The sequence below is a fragment of the Eschrichtius robustus genome, chromosome 17 (genome assembly GCF_028021215.1).
Source record: "Eschrichtius robustus isolate mEscRob2 chromosome 17, mEscRob2.pri, whole genome shotgun sequence".
Classification (NCBI taxonomy): Eukaryota; Metazoa; Chordata; class Mammalia; order Artiodactyla; family Eschrichtiidae; genus Eschrichtius; species Eschrichtius robustus.
In genome coordinates, this window is record NC_090840.1 from 21,592,687 (window position 1) to 21,611,772 (window position 19,086).

Genomic DNA, 19,086 nt, shown 5'->3' on the forward strand with positions numbered 1-19,086 from the left:
CTGCCCGGGTCCCATGATCCAGGGACAACTTCCCAGGAGAAAACACAGCACACCACAGGTTGTTGCAATGCCATGCTGGCCTCTGCCGCCGCAGGCTTGGCCCACATTCCGTATCCCTCCCTCCCTCCACCCCCCGGCCTGAGTGAGCCAGAGCCCCCCTACACACAGAGGTGGGGCGAAATCCAAAGTTGAACCCCAGGAGCTGTGCGAACAAAGAAGAGAAAGGGAAATCTCCCCCAGCAGCCTCAGGAGCAGCGGATTAAATCCCTAAAATCATTGTGATGTAGCCTGCATCTGTGGAATACCTGAACAGACAAGGAATCATACCAAAATTGAGACGGTGGACTTTGGGAGCAACTGTAGACCTGGGGTTTGCTTTCTGCATCTAATTGGTTTCTGGTTTTATGTTTATCTTAGTTTAATATGTAGAGTTTATTATCATTGGTAGATTTGTTTATTGATTTGGTTGCTCTCTTCCTTTTTAAAACAATTTTTTATATATATAAATATATACTTTATTCCTTTTTCTCTTTTTGTGAGTGTGTATGTGTATGCTTCTTTATGTGATTTTGTCTGTATAGCTTTGCTTTTACCATTTGTCCTAGCATTCTGTCTGTCCGTTTTTTTTCTTTTTTTAATTACATTTAATTTTTTTATTTTTAATAATTTATTTTTTATTAATATCTTTAATTTAATTTAATTTTTTTTTTCTTTCTTTCTTTCTTTTACTCTCCCTTTTCTTCTGAGCCATGTACTGAGAGGGTCTTGGTGCTCCGGCCAGGTGTCAGGCCTGTGCCTCTTAGGTGGGAGAACCGAGTTCAGGCCATTGGTCCACTGGAGACCTCATGGTTCCACGTAATATCAAATGGCAAAAGTTCTCCCAGAGATCTCCATCTCAACACTAAGACCCAGCTCCACTCAATGACCAGCAAGCTCCAGTGGTGGACACCCTATGCCAAACAATTAGCAAGACAGGAACAAAACCCCACCCATCAGCAGAGAGGCTGCCTAAAATCATAATAAGGTCATAGGCACCCCAAAACACACCATCGGATGCAGTCCTGCCCATCAGAAAGACAAGATCCAGCCTCATCCACCAGAACAAAGGCACCATTCCCCTCCACCAGGAAGCCTACATAACCTACTGAAACAACCTTACCCACTGGGGGCAGACAACAAAAACAATGGGAACTACGAACCTGCAGACTGCAAAAAGGAGACCCCAAACACAGTAAGTTGAGCAAAATGAGAAGACAGAGAAATACACAGCAGATGAAGGAGCAAGGTAAAAACCCACCAGACCAAACAAATGAAGAGGAAATAGACAGTGTACCTGAAAAAGAATTCAGAGTAATGATAGTAAAGATGATCCAAAATCTTGGAAATAGAATGGAGAAAATACAAGAAACGTTTAACAAGGACATAGAAGAACTAAAGAGCAAACAAACAATGATGAACAACACAATAAATGGAGTTAAAAATTCTCTAGAAGGGATCAATAGCAGAATAACTGAGGCAGAAGAACGGATAAGTGACCTGGAAGATAAAATAGTGGAAATAACTACTGCAGAGCAGAATAAAGAAAAAACAATGAAAAGAATTGAAGAGAGTCTCAGAGACCTCTGGGACAGCATTAAATACACCAACATTCGAATTATAGCAGTCCCAGAAGAAGAAGAGAAAAAGAGAGGGACTGAGAAAATATTTGAAGAGATTATAGGTGAAAACTTCCCTAATATGGGAAAGGAAATAGTCAAGTCCAGGAAGCACAGAGAGTCCCATAAAGGATAAATCCAAGGAAAAACACTCCAAGACACATATTAATCAAACTATCAACAGTTAAGTACAAAGAAAAAATATTAAAAACAACTAGGAAAAAAACAAATAACATACAAGGGAATCCCCATGAGGTCAAGAGCTGATCTTTCAGCACAAACTCTGCAAGCCAGAAGGGAGTGGCAGGACATATTTAAAGTGATGAAAGGGAAAAACCTGCAACCAAGATTGCTCTACGCAGCAAGGATCTCATTCAGATTTGACAGAGAAATTAAAAGCTTTACAGACAAACAAAAGCTAAGAGAATTCAGCACCACCAAACCAGCTTTACAACAAATGCTAAAGGAACTTCTCTAGGAAGGAAGCACAAAAGAAGGAAAAGGCTTACAATAACAAATCCAAAACAATTAAGAAAATGGTAATAAGAACCTACATATCGATAACTACCTTAAATGTAAATGGATTAAATGCTCCATCCAAAAGACATAGACTGACTGAATGGATACAAAAAGAAGACCTGTACATATGCCGTCTACAAGCGACCCACTTCAGACCTAGGGACACATACAGACTGAAAGTGAGGGGATGGAAAAAGATATTCCTTGCAAATGGAAATCAAAACACAGCTGGAATAGCAATTCTCATATCAGACAAAATAGAGTTTAAAATAAAGAGTATTACAAGAGACACTACATAATGGTCAAGGGGTCAATCCAAGAAAAAGATATAGCAATTGTAAATATATATGCACCCAACATAGCAACACCTCAATATATAAGGAAAAGGGTAACAGCCATAAAAGGGGAAATTGACAGCAACACAATCATAGTAAGGGACTTTAACACCCCACTTTCACCAATGGACAGATCATCCAAAATGAAAATAAATTAGGAAACACAAGCTTTAAATGACACATTAAACAAGATGGACTTAATTGATATTTATAGGACATTCCATCCAAAAACAACAGAATACACTTTCTTCTGAAGTGCTCATGGAACCTTCTCCAGGAGAGATCATATCTTGGGTCACAAATCAAGCCTCGGTAAATTTAAGAAAATTGAAGTTGTATCAAGTATCTTTTCTGACTACAGTGCTATGAGACTAGATATCAATTACAGGAAAAAATCTGTAAAAAATGCAAACACACGGAGACTAAAAAATACACTACTAAATAACGAAGAGATCACTGAAGAAATCAAAGAGGAAATCAAAAAATACCTAGAAACCAATGGCAATGAAAACACGATGACCCAAAACCTATGGGATGGAGCAAAAGCAGTTTTAAGAGGGAAGTTTATAGCAATACAATCCTACCTCAAGAAACAAGAAACATCTCAAATAAATAACCTAACCTTACACCTAAAGCAGTTAGAAAAGGAAGAACAAAAAATCCCCAAATTTAGCAGAAGGAAAGAAATCATAAAGATCAGATCAGAAATAAATGAAAAAGAAATGAAGGAAAGGAAAGCAAAGATCAATAAAACTAAAAGCTGGTTCTTTGAGAAGATAAACAAAATTGATAAACCGTTAGACTCATCAGGAAAAAAAGGGATAAGACTCAAATCAATAGAATTAGAAACGAAAAAGGACATGTAACAAGTGGCAATGCAGAAATACAAAGGATCATGAGAGATTACTACAAGCAACTATATGCCAGTAAAATGGGCACCCTGGAAGAAATGGACAAACTCTTAGAAAAGCACAACCTTCTGAGACTGAACCGGGAAGAAATAGAAAATATAAACAGAGCAATCACAAGAACTGAAATTCAGACTGTGTTTAAAAATCTTCCAACAAACAAAAGCCCAGGACCAGACGACTTCACAGGCGAATTCTATCAAACATTTAGAGAAGAGGTAACACCCATCCTTCTCAAACTCTTCCAAAATATAGCAGAGGGAGGAACAGTCCCAAACTCATTCTACGAGGCCACCATCACCCTGATACCACAACCAGACAAAGATGTCACAAAGAAACAAAACTACAGACCAACATCACTGATGAACATAGATGTAAAAATCCTCAACAAAATACTGTCTAACAGAATCCAGTAGCACATTAAAAGGATCATACACCATGATCAAGTGAGGTTTATCCCAGGAATGCAAGGATTCTTCAATATATGCAAATCAGTCAATGTGATACACCATATTAACAAATTGAAGGGGGAGAACCATATGAGCATCTCAATAGATGCAGAAAAACGTTCGACAAAATTCAACACTGATTTATGATAGAAAAGCCTCCAGAAAGTAGGAATGGAGGGAACTTATCTGAACATAGTAAAGGCCGTATATGACCAACCCACAGCCAACATCATTCTCAATGGTGAAAAACTGAAACCATTTCCTCTAAGATCAGGAACAAGACAATGTTGTCCACTCCCACCACTATTATTCAACATAGTTTTGGAAGTTTTAGCCACAGCAATCAGAGAAGAAAAAGAAACTAAAGGAATCCAAATTGGAAAAGTTAGTTTTTCTCTAATTATGAACTTGTTATGTACTTATTAGCTCTGATGTTTATTTTTATTTTTATTTTTTTCAAGGCCACCAAGGTATTAGCTCAATACTGATACTATCTACCAGGAGATAGCATCAGGTAGCACAGGTTAAGGGTTCAGTACTACAAGATTGCCCCTCCCCCCCCCCACACACACTTCGGAGGCCAAACACAAGTCCAGGTTGCCACCTGTGCTTCTGACCAAACACCTATAAGTAGGAGGGTCGCACAACCACTTGCTTGGGTTCTATTACTCTGCTAGCGTGGCTCACAGAATTTAGAGAAACATTTTATATACTTTTATTTTATAAAAGGATATAACTTAGGAACCGGTAGATGAAAGAGATGCATAAGGCAAGGTATGGTGAAAGGATGCCGTGCTTCTATGCTTTCTGGGTGCACTGCTTTCCCCATATCTCCATGTATTCACTGGAAGCTTTCAAAACCCCATCCTTTTTGGTTTTTATGATGACTTCATTACCCAGGTATGGTTTATTAAATCATCGGCCACTGGTGATTGAACTCAATTTCCAGACGTTTTCCCCTCCCTAGAGGTGAGGGTGTGGTGGGATGGGATTGAAAGTCCATCCCACTAATTACAAAGTGGGTTCCCCTGGCAACCAGACCCCATCCTCAAGTTACCTAGGGGCTTTCCAAAAGTCACCTCATTAACATTAATAGACTTAATAAATAAACAAGTGAACTATTTGGGGGGAAAATTAAGATAATATAAAATATAAATAATTTTCTAAACCAAACAGGGAAAATTGATATCACACAAATACATGACACACACACTGATAATAGAAATAATCACAGATACAGGGGATGTTACCTAAATCATGAGAGACTAATTTTCTCCATTCTATGTAAGCACATTTACAAACTTGAATGATATATACATATATATACATATTTTTTTAGGAAAATGTAAACTGCCACTACCAATCACAGAACAGATAGATAATTTGAACAGATTAATACCACCTAAGACACAGATTTGTCAAAGAGCTATGCTCAAAAAGTAGACTGTTTCCTAGAGCAGTTTGTTAAGAAACAGTTAATTCCAAAGCTATATAAAATCCTTTGAAGCACAGAAAAAAGAAGAGAGCTTCCAACTTTTTTTTTTATGAAATCGGCAAAATATTGACACCAAACAGTGATAAAAGATATAGTCCAAAAGATATAGTCCAGCAGCTACATAGGCCCCTGCCCCTCCGAAAAAATGAAGAAAAATAAAGAGAACTCCAAACTAATCTCACCCATGACACCAGTTTACAAAACATTAAATAAAACCTACCAAACATTACCCAGAAGCATACTAATCAAGACTAAGTGAGTCTTATTCCATGTATGCACCTATTCTACTGTTTCCCTGAACCTGACTGCTCTAGTACCAACAAATATAACATTATAGCATTTGAATAACATTTGGTGACATTTGACATTTTTTCACTGGTGGTCATAGTGCCTAATGCCCAGGTGGTAACTCCTAGGTGACTTGAATCATTGTTAGTCTTTAGTAAATGACTTCATGGTGAATGGCTTATTCTCTGATTTTTCTTTCAAGTCTCAGGAATGTCCAGTGCTATATTTTCCTTTGCATTCTATCCTACATTTCATCTCAGCTTTGTTTTGTGTTTGTGTGAAGGGGCAGAGGTTTCCCTGGACCAGAATTAATTGTTAGGTCTTTCAGTTCTACACTATTTACTTTTGTATGCAATTTGTTTAACTAATTAGATATATAGTGGTAGTTTGGCATTAAATGCAATGTATACACTGGTAGTTTTGCATTCAAGATAAACGAAACACCAATATAATATTTAAATGTAATATTTTTCAAATTTTAAGAATGAACAAACCAAAAAAACCTGATTCAGTTAGTGGTCAAATTGAGAAGAAGATATATTAAAACTAATACATCTGGAGTAGAGATCTAACAACTTTCTCTCATCTCTCTCTTTTTCCCTCTCTTATCTTAATCTGCCTATTACGTTTATCCATCTCTCTTTCTATAGGGCTATTATCTAACCATTTCCTTGAAACTCCTTAACATTCTACTCTCACCTAAGACTTAAAAAGACTTTTAGTATAAGCTGTCCATTCGGATTCCTTTCTGAGGGCAATAGACAGCATCTGATTATCTTACTAACAGAGGTAAATGTCTGTCCTGATTAGGAGAAAAATACCACGGCCTTGTATCAATGCATATCATGGTATAATAAGAAAAGAGTATAATGCATGGCTTTTATCTGCATTTTCTGTTCTTATTGAAGGAAGGAATGAGACTAGATTAGGTGCTGTAGAAGAACACTAAAAATAAGGTGGTTCGCTCTGGGCTTTGCTTGGACTAGCATAAAAGACGCCTGGATAAGGTGGGAGCCAAGGTGTTAGGAAAGCACCTCATTAAAGGTAGGCTGCTTAGAGAGAGCAGGAGGAACACTGCGGCTTGAGAGCAGTGCAGTAGCAAGTCCAGACTTACAGGAATTCATATACCTGAAGTCTGGAACAGTCAAACCAGCTTGAGGCCATCTATCACCATAGCAGTTAGTGGCTGCAGGGGCTGTTTGAACCCTAGATTCCTGGAGAGAGTACAATACCAGAGTGACTACATCACAGAGCTTCTGACCCTGAGATCCAGTAAGTAAATGTTCATAAAGCAAGGATCAAGAGGTTTGGTTCTCCCTGGGCACTTAGCTCTGAGGGTGAACAGGCATTCATTAGAGAGATAAGGCTCAAGTTTGAGAGATAGGTCTTAAGTATTAGCAAGAGCATATCTGAGACTTCCTAAAGCAAAACAGCAGGCCACCCACCAGAGTGGAGAGGGCTCAGAGAGGGCACAGCTGTGGCTGTCATAGAATGATTGGACGAAGGAAAAAATTTATTATAAATGCTAGTGTCTCCAAGAAAAGCAAAATTTACTTGGTGAGATAGTGTTAAATACTTCTTCCTATTCCTAAATATACAATGTAGTTTGTTTTTGACTGATTTGAGTACTATTTTGTTTCTAGTATCTCTAAAGAATAAGTATGCAAATTATAAAGTTTATGTTTTAAAAACTTAAAAAGAAAGCTTGAGAGCTAGAAAGGATTGTAGAGATAATATATTCTATCACATACCCACAAAATCCATTTCCAAATGAGAAATGTGACACCCAGGGAAATTCTCTAACTTGCCTAGAGTCATGAGTGATAATGAAAGAATTAATACTCACACTGCTGATTCCTAACACAAACTTAGTTTAATATAGAATGTCGCTAATAAAGAGTAAATTTGTTAAATAAAATTTCTATTTTATCCATTTTTCAGAACATCAACAACAAGAACTAATGGTTGGCTACTGGCAGGAACATAAGTTTTTTAAATAATAAAAGAAAAAATGCTTATGGATATAACTCATAAGTACTGACACATTCTATATGAGTGCATAAAAATATATACAATACCACTATATATACATTGCATATATAGGGATGTATCTATCTATTTATCTATCCATCCAGATATATATGGATAGCTAGATATATATGGGTATACATAGTTTTATATATAAACAAATATATGTAGGGATATATGCATACATACACGTATTCCTTGAAGATGTAATTTCAAGTTGTAATTCCTATCAACTGAAGAACAGAATAAGCTGCCTCAAAATGTACCGTGTTGGCATGTGGATTGTTTTGAGCTAAAGGCAGTCAAGACACAGCAGATTCAAGAAAAAAAGCTTTTAGACCTTTGCCTTAACTGCCTAAAATAATTTAAATAAAGGGCCTGGTCCAGCAAGAAACTATCACCAGAGATAACTATAAAGAGTATGGGCTATGTGTAATAAGCTGGCGGAGCTTGGCAGGGCCTGTTCAGAGTCCTCTCTGTGTCCCATTGTCTCTGTTAGGCATGGAAAACACTTGTTTACCAAACATTTGCTCTTCCTTTCTTGCTGTGAATTGTCTTCCTTCCCTTTGAGGACCTAGACCCCTACCCCCTTCTCCTTAGCTCAGGATGACATATAAGCCTCAATTGCCTGAATGTCTGAGAGCCTCTCATGTCTATGGGTGGTTCCTGTATACATGAACTTAAGTTTGTTTTTCTCCTGTTAATCTGTCTTACATCAATTTAATTATTAAATGAGTCAAAAAAACCTACAAGGGTAGAGAAAAATTTTTCCTTCCTGACACAACTTAAAAACGTGAGCATAATACAACAAGCAAACATAGGAAGACTCGGAATGATGGAAAGAAAAAGATGGACTAACTAAGGACAATGGGACTTGAGGAATGAAAAGACAGTGAACTCCGTGGGTGTTAGTTTTGCCTTCTATATAGCCAGGTTGAGGCATGGGGGACTGCAATCTGAAACTATGAAAAGATGTAGACCAAAAGACCCAAGAGAAGCCTGTTCTACCTAGCCAAAGAAGAAGGAAAAGGATAAGGATAGCCTAAAAGAGTAGTAAACTTATTGACAATGCCCACTGTACTCCACCTAAATACCAGTGGAAAAACTACCCCCTCCCCCTCATTCTTGGTGTCAGGGGAGCTGAGCACAGAGCCAAAGTTCCACATATCTCTCCCCTACTGCCAATAGACAGCAGCAGATAGTGCTGATTATCCCACCAAATTGTTCTTGTTTGGGCTAAGCAAAGAGCTGAACTTTCACCCTACCAGGCAGCAACAAGGCAGAATAAAGCAGTGTAAGTTGGTGTTATTCAGGATGCTGAACCCACATCTCCCCCAGTATCAATGAAGCCCAGTGGAGTGATGAACTTCCATCCTCACTGTTCTCCACCCTGTTGTCAACAGTGAGACAGTACAAGACAGTGTGAGGCAGTACTAACTGTCATTCTGCTTTTGCTGATAGGGTAGTATTTCTGTGGATCAACAGGGAGCTGAGGCTCTATCCCTATCCACCAGCAACAAGGTAGTCCAATGCCATGATATGCTTTTTCAGGGGTAGTGTCAGTAGAGCCTAGTGGGTATCTGAACCTCTACCTCCACACAGACCTATGTGCTACAACTAAACAGGGTGACTCTCCACTAAAACAGATTAAATTGAATCCAGAATCTCACAACATATCCTAGAAGTCTAAAATACAATCCAAAATTACACATCATTCCAAGAACCAGAACAATCACTACTTGAATGACAAAAGGCAATCAGTAGATGCCAACACTGAGATAATTCAGCTATTGGAATTATTTGGCAAGGATTTGAAAGCAGTAATCATAAACTTGCTTCATGAGCAATTATGAACTCCTTTCATAAGTGAAAAAATAGAAAATATCAGCAAAAATGGAATATATTTTAAGATACAAAGAGGAAATATAGAACTTGTAAAAATGTAAATATGAAAAATGAAATAAAATCTCACTGCACCAGCTCAATAGTAGATTGGAAACAACAGAGGAAAGAATCATGAACTTGATGATAGACAATAGAAATTACCTAATCTGAATAGTAAAGAAAAAATAGTTAACAGAGCTTTGATGGCCTGTAGATCAATATCAAAAAAAAATCTAATATTCTTATTATCAGAATCCCAAAATGAGAGGAAAAAAGAGCATGGGGTTGAAAAACTATTCAAAGAAATTATGGCTGAAAATTTCCCAAATTTGGTTAAATGCATAAGCCAGCAGATTCAAGATGCTGAGTAAAGCCCAAACAAAATAAACCCAAAGATGTCCGTGTTAAGATGTATCATGATCAAACTATTGAAAACTAAAGACAAAGAAAAAATCTTAAATACAGCTAAAGAGAAATGATACATTGCCTATAGAGGAACATTGGTTTGAATGATCGTAGATTTCTGATCTGAAAGTATGGATTCAGCAGGAAGTGTAATTCATCTTTCAAGTACTGAAAGAGAAGAACCGTCAACCCTGAATTCTATAACCAGCAAATATTCTTCAGGAATAAATAGACTCTCAGATGAAGGAAAATTAAGAGAATCTGTCATCAGCCTACCTATCTTTAAAGAATGTTTAAACTACCTTTAAAGGAAGTTCTCCAAAGAGAAAGGAAAATAATAATTGTAAACTTTCATCTGTATGTCATAGTTGAATCACATAGGTTTATCAATCTAACACTATCCCAGTGGTAGTTCTTTCGGTGGGAGTTAGTGTGTTTGTTTGTGTAAGTATTCATGTATTTAGTTTGTTCACATATTAGACATCAGGCATATGATTACAAGCCTTTGCCAAGCACTAGCTAGGTACAGAGAACACGGTCCATGTTAGAATTGCCCATGCATGCAGAGAACATAAAATTTCGTGGGAGAAAATGACATTGCACACATAATGAGACAATTTTTTTAAACTTACAATTATTTAAAATCCTGTGAAAATGTGTAAGATCGAGGAGGGTGTATGTCAAAGGAGCCTTACCTCCTCTAGTGGATTGGGTAGGGAGGGCTTTCTGAGAAGGTGCGATTTAAGATGATACTCAAAAATGAGGGCGATAACAGGGTTAAAGGTGGTGGGGGCCAAGGAAGTGTGCAGGAAGAACACTCAGAATAAAAGGACAACATGGACTGGGGCCTGATGTGGAAAGGAAGGAGTTTGGGGCATTCTAAGAACTAAAAGAAAACCGGCACAACTGAAATTTTACTGTGTAATAGGGAAATGACACTTTTGAGATACATGGGTCCTGAAAGCCATGTAGACCATTTTGAACTTTATGTATGACCAAAATGAAGTTGCAGCAGTGTTTTAAATGCAAGAGCACTATGATCAAAACATTGGTTCCTGTTGGTGTTTCCCAAAGGCCCTTCTTTCTTTCAGAAAACACAATTGGATGACAGGGTGATTCTTTGTTCTTAGTGATTCCCACTGATAGCAGTTATCATTAGTTTCCTCTGTTTGTGACAGGGGCAGCTACTGGCAAAAAATATTCCTAGTGACTTCTACTTTCTTTATCAATTTATTGCCCATTTTCTGGAGAAAATTTCAGTTGATCATTACTTTTTCAGCACCTTATCTACAGAACATCTTCCAGCAGGATTCTAATTTTCTTAAGTTAAATGAAATTAATAAAATTACACTTAGAATAGTGCCTGACACATAACTTCAAGAAAATGCATTAATTTAAGGTAGTACTTACAGTTTACACAAAGCTTTTTCAAAGTCCACCTAAGATGTCCTGGGAAGCAAGCCTGAGTAACATCACTTACTGGTTATATTCTAGTGTTTCTATGAGCTCTGTGCCCACAGATACCCCCTCTCTTGAGAGAAAGAGCAGGCATTTATTTGCTTTCCTAGCTCAAACTGATTGTTAGGTATGCTAGTCTTCTCAAGTGTTGCAATGGAAATTCCTCTAGTAGTATGTGAATTTATTTGATATGCCTAAAATTTATTTTTATGTACATCCCCTGACCCTACTTCTCCTCCCTTATCAGTAAGACACTCACAAATACCTATGTAAACTGGGCCTTGTGAAGACCCCTGAGTACATCACATAGTTCTACATGCCAGAGGAGCAAACTTAACTTAATAGAAACAATCAATAAAGTCCATGAACCAATCTGTGAGACAATAAAATGTTTATTTTGCTTGTTTATGGATAATGTTTATTTATCCCACAGCTCCTCATAGGGAAAGTAATGCAGGCAGATCACTCAAAGTTTATCTACTGGCCACAGTTATGAAGGAGCAGCTAGTTGCTGGCACCTACTTCTTTCATGGATATTCTGCACTTTTGGTGTCTTAATCCCATTCTCACTGAACCAGATTCTTTTCCTTCCAGGACCCCATCACTGCTGTACTCACAAACTCACATAGAATCTCTTTCTCTCTCTTCTAGACACTATAGTGGCCTCTATGTTGTTACATCTGACTTGACAACCAAATTCTGACCTGATGGTTTTATTAGCCTATATCTATTCCTTAACTTCTGACCTCTAGGTTAGATCATGTGGCGTTAACATTAGATCATGTGGGGTTAAACCTCCAACTCTCAGAAAGAGAACATCAGAGTCTTCCATTTGAAAATAAGTAAAAAATAATGATGGCACATTACTCTGTCAAAGGTAATTTTTTATTGAATTATGATTGATTCCTTAATAATCGAACAGCAGATTGTTTTTAAAAAATTCCATAGACTTCCCTTAATAGACTTATTTTATATTATAAAAAATATATTAAGGAGACAAACACATGATTGCTGAGGAAATCTTTCAAAACGTATTGGTATAAGAACATAAGGAGAAAGTCACTTTTCAGAAACAATGAGATTAAAAAATAGAGTAATTTTTATACGTGGTGGCTCTATACTACTTTTTTTAAAGTATTTATTTATTTATTTATATATTTTTGGTTGCGTTGGGTCTTAGTTGCGGCACACAGGATCTTTTGTTGCGATATGTGGGCTCTTCATTGCATTGTGCGGGTTTCTCTCTAGTTGTGGTGTGCGCGGGCTCAGTAGTTGTGGCTCGTGGGTTCTGTAGTTGCAGCACGCGGGCTTAGTTGCCCTGCAGTATGTGGGATCTTAATTCCCCAACTGGGGATCGAACCCGTGCCCCCTGCATTGGAAGGCGGATCCTTAACCACTGGACCACCAGGGATGTCCCTCTATATAATTTTTAAACTTTCTTAAATTTAAATACACTTTTAATGTAAACAATAATCACTCAGTATAATAATATTAATAGATTTTTTATTAAGTGCCTACGATGTCTGAAATGTACAGATGTATTATTATTATATTTTTATCTTAACAGCATCTCTAAGAGATAGGTATTACATCCTCATTTTAAGGTGAACAAATTGGGACTCAAGGAGGCTTAATGGTTTAATTAAGTTTACATGCTAATAAGTCGTGAAGTTTTGATGGAAATTGAAATGTGCTTGGAAACCCTGTTCTGGATTCCAGTTCAACATGATGATACATTAACTGTTGGCATATGTAATATTTTGACTACTTTATATTATAATAAAAAAACACTGACACAGAAATTCCAGGGAGAATTAGTCCTGCTCTAGCTGACAGTCACATACCTGCATATAAATAACAAATATTGGGTTTTTTTTTTTTTTTGAAAACACACAAAGAATACCACTTTTGAATCTTTAAACAAGCCTGGCTATGAGATTTTTTAGTTTGCTTTTAAAAGACTTGTATGTTCTTTGTGATAAATATGATCAACTATCTTGATTCTTCCTCAGAACTAGACATTTATTTTCACAAAATTCGCTGTATGCTTATGAGAGAATATTATAGATTACAACTGTAACTGCCATTACTCTCCTAACCTACTCATTTTCCAAATTTTGGAAACTATTAGTCATTTATTGCCACATTTTTATTACAAAAAATTCCAAATTAGTGAATTTATCAGTTTTTATAATACAGTCTCTTTAGGGATATTGTCCTCCCAATGTAAGAACTGGGTGTGTATTTAACATGTCACACTATCATATTTACTGTTGCTGCTGAAGACTTCAGTTCAATCCAGCAGGTCTTCATGAGCAACTCCTATGTGCCAGTGCAGAGCAAGAGCTGCTGAATGAAAAACTAATAACATAATCCCTGCCCTCAATAAAATAATGGCCTAATTCTAGTACATTGTATAGAGTAGCGATTACAGAATTTCATTTTTGAATCTCAATCTAAAATGATCAGTTAAGCTCCTAATAATGACACTGGCTAAAATTCTAATTTTCTGATTTTATTACACATTAAACAGCAGTAGGTTCCAGTTAGGGCCCTTTGTAAAATGAGATCTAGAGGAAACACTAACTTTGCTCTATACATACGACAACACTGGGTACTCCCTGCCTACAGTCTAATGTCTCTTGATTCTAACTTATAATCTTTGGTGTCTTCTCGTATTCCACCTTACAATCTTTTTGCTAACTGCCTATAGACTAGTTTCCCTGATTCTACTTTATGAAACACAGGGCTGACTGAATTCAGGGTAGTATCCCCAGTTCTTCAGGACTCTTCGAATTATTCTCTGTTATTAGGCACGTTTCCATCTTTACTTATCTTCTGACCAACATCCCAATCACAATATGGTCAAACTAAATTTTAATAGCTAACAGTGTTATCTGGCTTTTGAAAATAATTGCATTTCTGGTTTCAAGGAAATCCTTCACTATGTAAAATTGCCGTCTCTTGATGCAAGTGGGAAAAATTCAGCCCCATTAAGAAACAAGGAAGAGAGAGATGATTTATTTTCTATCGCTAAGTGGGGATTGTAATTATCCCACAAAATAAGTGGGTGGTAAAGAGTTCAAATTATGTCAAAATTTTAGAGATGACTTCGTTTAGATACGTGGTTTGTACTGATTTGTGATTTACGTTGAGTACAATGTTATCATTCTCAATGTTATTTTATGATTATTGCAATAGAAACACATTTTTATTTAAAAATCAGTTTATTAACCCATTAATTGGTATCATGAAACCCAATCTCTCGGGAAAAATAATAGCATAGTCTAGTAGAAAGACAAAAGAATTTGAAGTTCATTTCTTTCTAAAATGGAGTGATGATACTTTACAAACTTACAGTAAGGACAAAACAAGAAAACTCATATAAAATGCTTTTATAAAATGCAATAAAAGTTTTAACTTAGATAAGTATCTGGTAATTAATTGTAAAAATGAGACATCATATTGACTAAGCATATTAGAATAATTCTTATGAGAGAACCACCTCAATTATATAAAACAAATGTATAGAAGTCCTGCTTTTAGACTTGTTGTAAAAATATGATAGCTCCTTCACTCCCTAAAATGTCGAAACAGTATAGGCGAAACTACCCCAGGGCTGAGATAATTGGTTTCATTTTTATATGCCTCAGTTTCTACATTTACATTAGCTGTACTAACACAAAGACATGTTTGTTTATTTTCTTCTAAGTAGGTCTATAATAATGTTTAGAGAATATGATGAACAGAATATATCTGGTATCATGCACATTAATTTCTCATTTTAACCATGATTTTTAAATGCAATGCAAACATCTATGAAAGTTTAAGAATGCGAGTAGATCACAGAAGAAGAAAAAGCTGAAACAGCTAATATACTTGCCCAATATGGGGGGAGAAAGCTGCTTGTCATTGAAAGCTAGAAAAGACCTTGCAGTCACTGCATTTGGATGTAATAGCTACCCAATAGAAACACAAAATGGAACTTGCTCAGCTAGAACAGCAGATAACACAGCTTGAAAGCGACTTTACAGCTGCCAGGAAACTTTGTAGTTAGAAAGATCAGCTACACCCTTGAGATTCTGAGACATGGGGAAACAGATATCTGTTTAAAAATCACATTGCTATTGATAAGGAGAGGGAACTGGAAACACCGCTTTGTACATTTTTTTCTGAATTATTGAGAAATATCTATTTTACCATAAATTTTGTGAATCCATCTTTCTCTCATTTGTCTCTAAATTCAATATATACCTCAAGTGTTGGTAATAGAAATACCATCTAGCTTCATTTAGATAGATATTAAAACTAAATAAAAAAGCAGTATTTATTAACTTACGCCTGTAGATGGCTTGAAGATATATCTGCCAAAACTGTAACTGTAAATCCTTCCCTATTCACTTTGTATTTCAGAGGCAAAGCAAACGACACATTTTTCCTAGTGGGGAAAATGACACATGTCTGACAGGTGAAATTAACACCATCTATCCAATTCAATTGACTAAGCGCTTATTGTATAGAGAGCTAAATATAGGACTCTGGGCTAGAAGCTGGCAACACACAGATAGATAATAGGACAAAGTCCTGATCTACCTGAAGCTCATTTCTTGATGGGAGTTCATTAAGTGTACCACTGTAATACACAGTCTCCTACTATGTTCACTAAAAAATATATTCACTTTACAAAGTATGCAATTTTTATTATTCTTAAGAATAGGTTGCCTTTTTTAAAATTCAGGGTGAAAATCAATTATCTGAAATCTAATGAACAATAAGTCTCTACATCCCAGAATTTTCCAATTTCTAAATCTTTAAACATATATACATAAAACATGAATAATGAATTCTATTTCCTAGTACTTTTAAAGCTAATATTATTTTATAACTTCTATAACGTAGGTTTTTTGTTGTTGTTGTTTTGTTTTTTTTGACTCTGGATATTTGTACAGCCTGCTCAGAATAAGGGCATGGAAAAATTGGTCATTGAGAGTTCTAAGACTTTTAAATTTTCCATAGAAAACAAACAGAACAATATAACTCTTAGGTTTGTAAGAACTTTTGAAGTGCTTCATTATGTTGAATTGTTTAAAGACTATTAGCAATAGTAATACCAAATCATTCTTGGGTTGGGCTTACAATTTAACAATTAGTTAGGGAAAAGCCATTTAGAATCAAATGGACCTAAATCCATACCTTTTATTAATAATGACAGAAGTAATGGAACATTAAAATACATATTCATAAGAAGATATCACATGCCATTTACTAAGTTTTGTACACCTGAGAAAATATGTTAATATAGATAATTGTTGTGCTAAAATTATAGCCAAACATGTCTGCAGGTTTTAGCTGTCTAATGTAATTCTACATTCTCAATGAATAATGTTTAACATTTGAACCAAAAACAGTTTGGCACGAATAATTAAAGGCTTAAGTTAAATACATAGACAGTCATTTAAATTTAGATCTGCAATAACATTTACTATTATTCTCCAAGGCTTTGACTGCTTGACAGAAACAAAGTACTCTGGGATTAATTTCAAGAAATGGTGCCAACTCTGCCGCAATTTGCTGTAATTAAGACATGAAAGAACACTAAATATTCAGATTAAAGAAGCATGATGGAGCATGATAGAGTGTCAAGGTGTGGCAAGGAGCCAATAAAAAAAAACAGCCAGGAATACCATATTGATGGATATGAAAACAGCACCGGTAAAGTTTGGTGAATTTTCTTTTAAGGAAGCACATTAGTTTATCATTTTAGCCTTCGATTATTTTTTATGTCTTTCCTCACTCAAATTTAAGGCTGAGACCTGGTGTGTTAGAAAGATAATAAAATTGAAAAAGAAAGTGACAAACGTTGTGTTCTTCTAAAGCTAATTAGTTTAAGTGATGTGGAGAAGTCATTAGGAAGGTATCATAATTATCTTTATGGTGAGGGGATTTCCCTGTGTGTCACATTAGTGTAGTTTGCTTTAGAGCTAGATGAAAGAGCCATATAGGTGTTAACTCTAAGAGATTAAATACACTTTTTGTATTCATTAAATTCTTCTTTACAGTTTAAAGAGAAAGTATTCATTTTGATCTAACAAGTCTCCTTTTTAATTCCCTAAGAATCATGGGATATAGTATTCTTTAGTCTTGGAACCTTTATGTATTGATTAACACTTCATTTAGGCTAATGGTGGGTGAATCTTCCAACTGACTTTTTTTTTTTTTTTTTTTTTTAATGAAAGTCCCTTTAAGGTTTTGATCCTAGAAAAGATGTGGATACTTGACCCAGTTGCTAATGAGGGGTTGTATAATCTCCAGTATCCTATAGCTCAAAATAACAGGATGCAATATAAAAAGTCCATCATAAAAGGCGCTATTGGAATGCTTTTTGTCTTCACAGGCAATACGCAAAAAAATAGGACTTTCTAAGAAAGCCAGAAGCTGGTCTCCTGCAGGCACAGGAAGCCATCAAAGTCAAAATGGGTAAGGGGGAGGCGCCTAGACAGTGGGGTCAGGAGACTGAAAGAAAATCCCAGGATCTACAGGGAGGGAAGCGTTGGGAAGAGCAATCTTCCTAGTCATCAGAGCAGGTCTCCAGCAGCCACGTGGGGACCTGCCGAATCTGCATAGAGCAGGGCTTTGTGAGAGAAACAAGTGTACCCCAAATTGTGAGCTTCACCAGTATGGAAATCTGTTCAGCCTGACAAAAGAGAATTTCATGTTCCAGGTACATGATTAGAGGCTCAAAATAGAAAATATGGATCTTTTCAGGCTTTGAGGAAGACGCTGCTAAGAGTCACCATCTTCCAGAGAGCCATAAAAACAAAACTGAGTTGTTTACACACACAGAGATCTTTGCAGAAACTGTGTAATGTCTTTCGGATACAGACTTTCTTCTTAGCTTTTCCCCTGATATTGCAAATCTTCATTTGGGAAAAAAGAAGCTTGAAATAAAGGGCATATTTTATAGTGCTCTTAAACAGTTCAAACTGATATTCTGCCTAGAATCTTAACATTCTAGTAAAAGAAAAATGTAGTTGGAGAGATATCAAAGTATTTCACAGATGCTAGTATTTACATAACTTAGATAAGATAGAAATAAGATAATTTATTATCTCATAGCTTAAATAAGTAATCAATTGTGCTTATAATCTGTGGTACATAATATTCACACAGCATTGAATCTCTATAGTTAAAAGTCTATATGTTTGCTAAGTTTTTTTTTCACATAAATAAATAGTATGAAGCTATGAGCATTATTATCTTTATTACATGTGAGCTATCGTTTGACTAAAGTTTGTGGTGTAATACTTTTATGAAATAATATCTGAATGAAGTCACTGGGTACATAATAGACAGCCATCGTCAACCCCTTAATTTTTCCTTCCACTATTCACAACGTTGCCAGATACGTGTTTCTGGATAAAACCCCCTAGAGGTCTCCTGCAAATTCTTTTTCAATACAACCAGATCATTGCAGATAATTGTATTACACAGTGTATCGATCCAAAATCGTTGTGCACCGGAAACATCTGAAAAAACATGATTATAGCTTTCTGTTTATTGTTTGTACATCATATAAGCAGGCTTTTGTGTGAATCACCTGTAAAAAAGGCAAGGTGGAAACATCAGAGAAATTACCTCTTTACAAGAATCTATTGATCACTT